General features: G+C 34.9%; 1 protein-coding gene across 1 annotated transcript in view; it reads left to right on the forward strand.

Annotated features, from left to right (window-relative positions):
* Positions 1-6,244: 6,244 nt before the first annotated feature.
* Positions 6,245-7,135, forward strand: part of gjb7 (gap junction protein beta 7) — a 2,907-nt gene continuing 2,016 nt past the window's right edge. Inside the window, exon 1 of the mRNA XM_014003929.1 lies at positions 6,245-6,257. The gene's annotated coding sequence lies outside the window, so the exon portion shown is untranslated. The remainder of the gene's footprint in view (positions 6,258-7,135) is intronic.

Raw genomic sequence — 7,135 nt, forward strand, 5'->3', positions numbered from 1 at the left:
ATCAATACCAACAACATGGTGTAATCGCAATATTAAAATGTCGTGGTCTACTGTATCAAAGGCAGCAGTTAGGTCAAGTAAAATCAGAACAACATGGTTACCAGAATCACATGCAGAAAGGATGTCATTAAAAACTCWAATTAAAGCAGATTCTGTGCTATGACGAGTTTTGAAACCTGACTGAAAAACCTCCAGAATGCCATTGTCATCTAAAAACTGTCAGCTGACAGTACACAATATTTTCTAAAACCTTAGAAAGAAAAGGCAGCTTTGAAATAGGTCGATAATTAGCCAGAACTGTGGGATCAAGGCCAGGTTTTTTAAGCAGTGGCTGCACTACTGCATGTTTAAAACTAGCAGGGACCACACCTGAGGACAGACTGCTATTTATAATTGCAAGAACAGGCTGCCCAATGCTAGATAAAATATCTTTAAAAAATCGTGGAGGGACAGGATCATGGGGGGAACCTGATGGCTTAATGACATTAGTGTGTGATGGAGCCGCTCCTCGAACAACAACAAACGTTCGTCTGTAATGGCTGCCGTCTACCGGTGTTCTGAAAAAGTTTGTATCCCTGAAAAAAGTTTCCCCACCAGAGGAAGTTCAAAAAATGGGGGTTGTACTATACATGAGATCGTATTATACACGAATAAATACGGTAAATAATCAGCTTCTTCTCACAAAATATGTAAATGATACAAATAAAAGCATCTTCGTGCTCAGACAGATTAGATGTGAAGAACATGTATAATCACTGAGATTAGCTGGTAAATAACCTATAAACAAGAAACAGGAAACTAAATATTAAGCTGAGCTTCTATACTGTGAAATCTTAGACCAATTTAAATTTTAAACTATTTTCATTTCTTTAAAGCTGTTTTCAGGTTTCACTGATCGGCTTAAAGTCCATCTGTTCCCATCAGAGACTCAACTCTTTAAAACCTCTTAGAAATGTTTAGATTTGTTTAAAAAAATTGAAAAAAAAAACTCAGGACAGCAGCGAAAGGTTAATGTGTCAGATTATTTCCAGCAGCAGATTAACCCACATTTAGAGCTCTCATCTCTTAAATGACTAAAAGTCCTTAAATGTCTTTGAGTTTCCCACCGAATTGGACTGGAACAGATTCTAATACTTTCACTGTGATGTTTTAGCTCTCTCACRCTCACCTAATCGTTAAAACAAATCGATCTAAAGTATGCAGAAACATAAAAAACAAAACTTAATCTGTACTCTCTGATTTCAGCGTTTCAGTTCAGAAAACACATTTCATAAGAAATTGCATTACAAACAMACAAAACTGCTGTCTGGTGACAAACAGTTGGATCTTTTTAGAAATGAGAAAGTTCAATCAGAGTAAAACCACAACGTACCGTAGCTTCAACCTGCTAACCTATGCATGGCTCTTCTGTTTGCAGCATCATCACGTCCAAACCAACTGCCAGGGGCATTAGCACTTCCTTTTTTATAAATACTGATGCATGTTGGAAATGTGTACAAATCTTTTCTGTGAAGTAATGTAGCGAGCGGAAGAACAAAAACTGACAGAGTGCCAACGCAGTGCGATGCAGCTTATCGTTTTTCCTCAACATGCAGTATTTGTGTTTGAGCTTTCAGACAGACACACAAACACAGCGAGTGGTGCTTCTTATGGAATGGATTAGAAATTATTTATGTTTTATTTGTGCAAACAAACTGATGTGGATCTTAAAACCAGAGGTCTATAAAGTACTTGCAAAAATACTAAGTAAAAGTAAAAAYACCTTAAAGATGGCAAAAAACTTATTTATATGTAATTTTGAAATGCGTAATTGCGTTAAATTGTAAAGAAGTAAAAGGTATAATTTTTAGGTTTTAAATGTAACAAAATAAAAGTAAAAGTAATAATTTTAAAAAACACAAATCCTCAAAAAATTACTTAATTGCTGTAACAAAGTAAATATACTTAAACTCTGCTTAAAACACATGAAGTTACACTGAATGAATGTAAGCACAGTAATAATTTTACTGCCATTTCGTTTTCTTTTCGTTTGTGCTGCTGTTAAAACACATTTTAGCAGGTTTTACAGCTAAATGGAAATTATTGGACTGTTTTGTTTTCCTCAGATGCGTATTTTCAAAAGCTGCTCTCTGATTGGTCAGTATCTGAGTCTGCATCGTGTGCAGAACATGGCGGCTTGGTGAAATGAAATGACTAAGGTATTGTAGCTATAAAATGTTTTCTCAAATAGAAAAAAAAAACAAAGAAGTGGGTAAATTAGTAGCTGTTGCAAAGGCTACCCACAAGCTAACTGTATGTAGCCATTTTGCACCAACTGCAGTTGAGTTGTTTTCTTTAATGTGTTCACAAAAAACTAATTTTTGTGCCAAAAAAAGGTCTTTATGAAGACRAAATGACAAACAGATATGTAGTAACTGCATTTTGAGAATCTATGCTAACACTTAATGGTACTCGTTGCAAAGTTATGAAAAAGCAAACCATAAAATTCTGCACATTGTTTTTATTTTCATATTGTTGATTAATGTTTTAGGTTTTAAAACAGTCCATTTCGTAGTTAGAAAAGATCACAAATGTGTGAAGCGGGCCGACCTCACGTTTAGAGAAGGTTTATTGGGGAAAAGATCAGGTTGCTTTTTCAACAGATAAATTTACACCGTTATACCGAGCCGATRTATGTGCTGTAAACTGATTTGATTAAACTTTACTTCAGGGTCATAGATGTGATTTTTCATAAAAATCTAAATGTGCTTTTTGAGCTTATTGAGTTTTATAAGCTAGGCTTCACTGTGCATTTTTAACTACGAAATGGTCTATTGTCAACAACGTTTGCATACAAACCCAGCCGAAATGACAGAAAACAGGTCAAACTGCAGTGGTCCCATTTGTTTGGATGCTGAGCTGTTTTTACATCACGCCACCTGTTTCAGCAGTAAACTTTTCATAAGTTGTCTAAAATGTTATAGTGTGACAGGAGGTAAGAAAAGATCCTGCAGGTTTTACATGTTTTATCTGCTTATGGCTTCATTTGAGTGAACAAGTGAGTGATAACCTGAAAGGTGCAGGATTGCGCCCCCTGGTGGACCGGGATTGGACCCCACTGAGCTAATGTAGGTCAGTCWTGTGACTCGAGCTTCCATATGGTTTTCGTTGGACTCTGCTTTGTTTACATCAACCCATATTTCAGTATATTTGAAACACTTTGAAACACTTTGCATGGAGTACCTTTAAGAGAAATAAATCCTAGCTCGAGCCTTTGAGGATTGCTCTTTTTGTTTTCTAGGATTTTTCATTCAGAAGACAAAATCTTGACCTACTGATGTCATTCACATTTCAGATTAAAACCAAGAAAACATTTTCTTCCTATGCAGTTTTTCAGAAATCAGCACCTTTGTGAAGCYTTTTGGCATTGTGTTGTTTTTGTTTAATAGATGCACTTTTCCTGCTGCTTTGCCTTCGTCCTCTCTGAGAGGGTTAGTTGTGTAAGTTGTTGATTTTTTTTTTTTTTGGTTATTTATAGATATTTTATTTGATGTATTTTCCTCTGTGCTCCTGGCATCATTATTGTGTGAACAAAAGTGCAAAACAAACTTATTTTCAGCCAGCCTTGTGCAACAGATCAGACTTCTTGTGTTGATTCTGTCCCGTTTTTCCTCTTTTTTGCTGTTTTTCTTTTTTATGTATGACTGCTGTATAAAGTTATTAATTCCAGCACAGTCTTCAGATCCTGTTTAATTTCTTCTTTTTTTAATTGTTAAATAAGTATCGATTGATTTTTTTAGTCGAAGCCTGAGTCCAGGTTCAGTTTTAAAATGTTTACAATCTTTAACTAAGTGTTTTAATTTATAATTTCAGTGTTGTTTAGTCTTCTGTGAGCTTTTCTTCCCCATTAGAAATTCTTAAAATAGGAGTGCAACTATACCTGTACCAAACCATTCAATACACACTATGTGGAACAAAACAGATTTTTAACATTTATTTTATCAGCTTGTCTTCTGAAGATGATTTGTGTTGAAGGATCAGTAGATCTGTGTTCGACTRCTTCAGCTAGGCTGCATTGTGGAGCACAGATCCACTGAGAAACTYRCTGTTTCAGCAATATTTTATTTAAAAACTGGACTTTTGAGGTTAAAAAATGTTAACAAATAATTTTAAGAAATTACAAGTTAAGAAGGGCATGAACATTTCTCTTTTTGTTTCAAAATGTATTGAATCGTGAGACTAAAGTATTGAACCAAATCAGAGATTGTATCGATGCAGCCCTTTTAAAATTATCTTCAGTTTTTTTGTGTATGCAATGGTCACTTTCTGAAAAGTTWAGTGAAATCGGTCCGGTGGTTTATGAGATATTTTGCTAACAGAYATAATCAGAGACAATCCATTACCAACTTTACAAGGCAACAAAATACTTTTGAGGTTTCGGTAAGACATAAGAGCTATAAAACACTTTCTTTGAAAACATGTGAGGAAGCCGCAAAAAAAAGTGAAGCTGAGGTTTAAATRCTAAAAGAAGCAAAACACCAGCTAGAAGAAAGGCTAGATAAAAGTAGCAAAATGTGATTTGTTGGCTAAATGTATCAAAAGATTTGTGCTAAATAATGCAAAATGTAAGATAAGAACTGACAAGATCTTAATGTCTTTCTATAAGGAAGATATTTATAAAGTTAAATATTTTAAAAAGTGTAAAGTAAGTAAGTAAAGTTTATTTATATAGCACCTTTCAAAGAAATAAATTCACATGGTGCTGTACATTCAGGGAAGTGGGGAGGGGGCAGTTAAGAAACACCCATTCAAGAAGACATACAAGGCAAACATTGGGGAACAGGTGAAACCAGCCATGTCAAAAAGTGATGCTGACTCAGCAAATATATAGTATATAAAAGACTAGATGTACAACAAATGACTATCAAATTTAAAACTGAGTAAAATGGGTTTATTAATTCAGATAAAACTGAAAGTGTTTCCAGGATCAGATCAAACAGGTCCGTYCTSTTTTTTTATGATCAAAASTTTTCTGCTGCCAGGAAAACTTTTTAGAAACATWTTTAAAAATGTGACCTTTCCTTTGTGTAAACTTAATTAAAGGGTATTTTTAAGAAAACGATCAATGGATTCACTCTCAACTTTTTCTTTCTCTATTTTCAGTTATTTAAAGAATCTCAAAATGGTCTTTTAAAGGAGATAATAGTCAAGATTGTTTTGGTTCAGGTTTGATGCAGCCCATAATTGGAGGATGACTCAGCAAAGCTTTTGCAAACTAAAAACAAAACAGAAAGAGAAAGAACAAATAAAAACGAAAGTAAGCTCAGCTGCCAAGAACCTATTAGAAGAAWGAAAAAACACAACAATGAGGATCTGATAAAAGCTGAGAAAACCTAAAAGGTGAAGTGGAGAATGTTCTGAACCGAGACAAAATCTGAAGATGAGACTAAAGCTGTTGAGGACATCTAGAGGCAATGATGGGAAACACAGAAACCAAACTGATGAGGAAGATAAAAACCAATAAATCAAACAGAAACAAAACTAAAACCTGTAATAAATAACCAATGGGTTTTAAAAAAGCAAGAAATCAGTTGTTTCTTATTATTACTGCAGAAGCTTTGAAATCCTAAATCCTTAGTTTAAAACCTTGCTGCACTGAATGCTTCAGATCCTATTGAAGCTCTTTGAAATATTTCATCAAACACTGGACAAAAATGATTAAAACTCACACAAAGTCATCACCAGAGGTTCCTCAAACTAATGGTCCAAGGCAAGGATTTTAATGAAACTGCCATAAAGTCATCATTGAATCAACGTTGGAGCTAAAAGCATCTGTTTTCAGAATTTTTGCTCTGTTTGCTGTTGTGATCAAAACATGACAAATGATTCAGAGGCAGCAGCACAGCTCAGGCCCGGGGTTATATCATGTATTATTTACACAGCAGCAGCAGCAGAGTAACATGATCTCTGTATCACCAATCACTCAGTGAGACTGGGCAGGTGAGGGTGGAAACAAAACCAAAAACTAACGCACACAACACAGCTGTAGGGGTGTTTGTTCTCCAACATATTGTCCCTGAACAGGACGGGCAACATGCTTCATTTGCATCAGGCAGCTTTATGAAGATGTTCACTCGTTTCACTTTTATTCTACCAACAGGATTGTGTTAACAGAGAATGTGTGTTTCTGATGTGACATTGTTGTGAGGTTTTCTTAYAAGGGTGTGTCTCAGACAGAGGACAGCGCACCTGCTAAACTCTTCATCAGGACATCATCGGTAAGTTTTTCCATCTTTTTTATACATAAAACAAGTTTTATTGTGTTTGGATTGGTCCTATTGAAAACCACAGAAAAGCAAATTGGAATTCTGAGCTTTAATGTAGTAAAAGTTTCTGTTATAACCAGAAGATGTTTCTCTAACCGGGTACCATTTTATATCAGTCCATCAGAATATTTTGGTTCCATTTCCTCTTTAATTCTTTCCTCACTTGGGGGTGTGTTTTTGGTAACAGTATGAATCAAACCTGAATCTAATAAACCTTAAATCTTTGTGGGCAAAGCTGAGCAAACATCCGTCACTCAGAGAACTTGACAACATGGCGACAGGGCTGACTGCTGAGTAAAGTTTCATTTGGTTATTTGCAAATTAGTTTTTAAACTGAGGACTTGACTTGTGAAAGTCTGGAAATCAACAAGAAGATTTTAAATAATATATGATGGACATTTTGTAACCCATTAACTGAATGTTAGATGCAGTTTTGTATTTTTATACTTTTTGATCATTTCAGCCTTTAAGGTTAAAGCAGACGAGTTGGTGTGTGTCTTATTCTGTGTTCTTTCTTTTAGCTTAAACGAAAAAGTTACGTTCTACGTCTGACATAAAAGGAACCACCTCCAGGGGTGTAACCACGGAGATAAATATGTTATAAGGTCAATTCATTATTATAATAAAAAGAAGTTGTGAGTGTTTGGCAAACAGCACAAGTTCAGAAGTTCTGACAGGAATCATCAAAGACTACAGATGTCCTGGTATAAAAACTAAACTAATAATCCATAAAAAAACAATTGTAAACTGGTCCCAGCTTGACAATCTTACTTTGATAGTAAATGTGAGAGAGTTTGATAGTAAATGTGAGAGAGTTTGATAGTAAATGT

This window comes from Austrofundulus limnaeus, unplaced genomic scaffold (assembly GCF_001266775.1).
Source record: "Austrofundulus limnaeus strain Quisiro unplaced genomic scaffold, Austrofundulus_limnaeus-1.0 Scaffold21, whole genome shotgun sequence".
Lineage (NCBI taxonomy): Eukaryota > Metazoa > Chordata > Actinopteri > Cyprinodontiformes > Rivulidae > Austrofundulus > Austrofundulus limnaeus.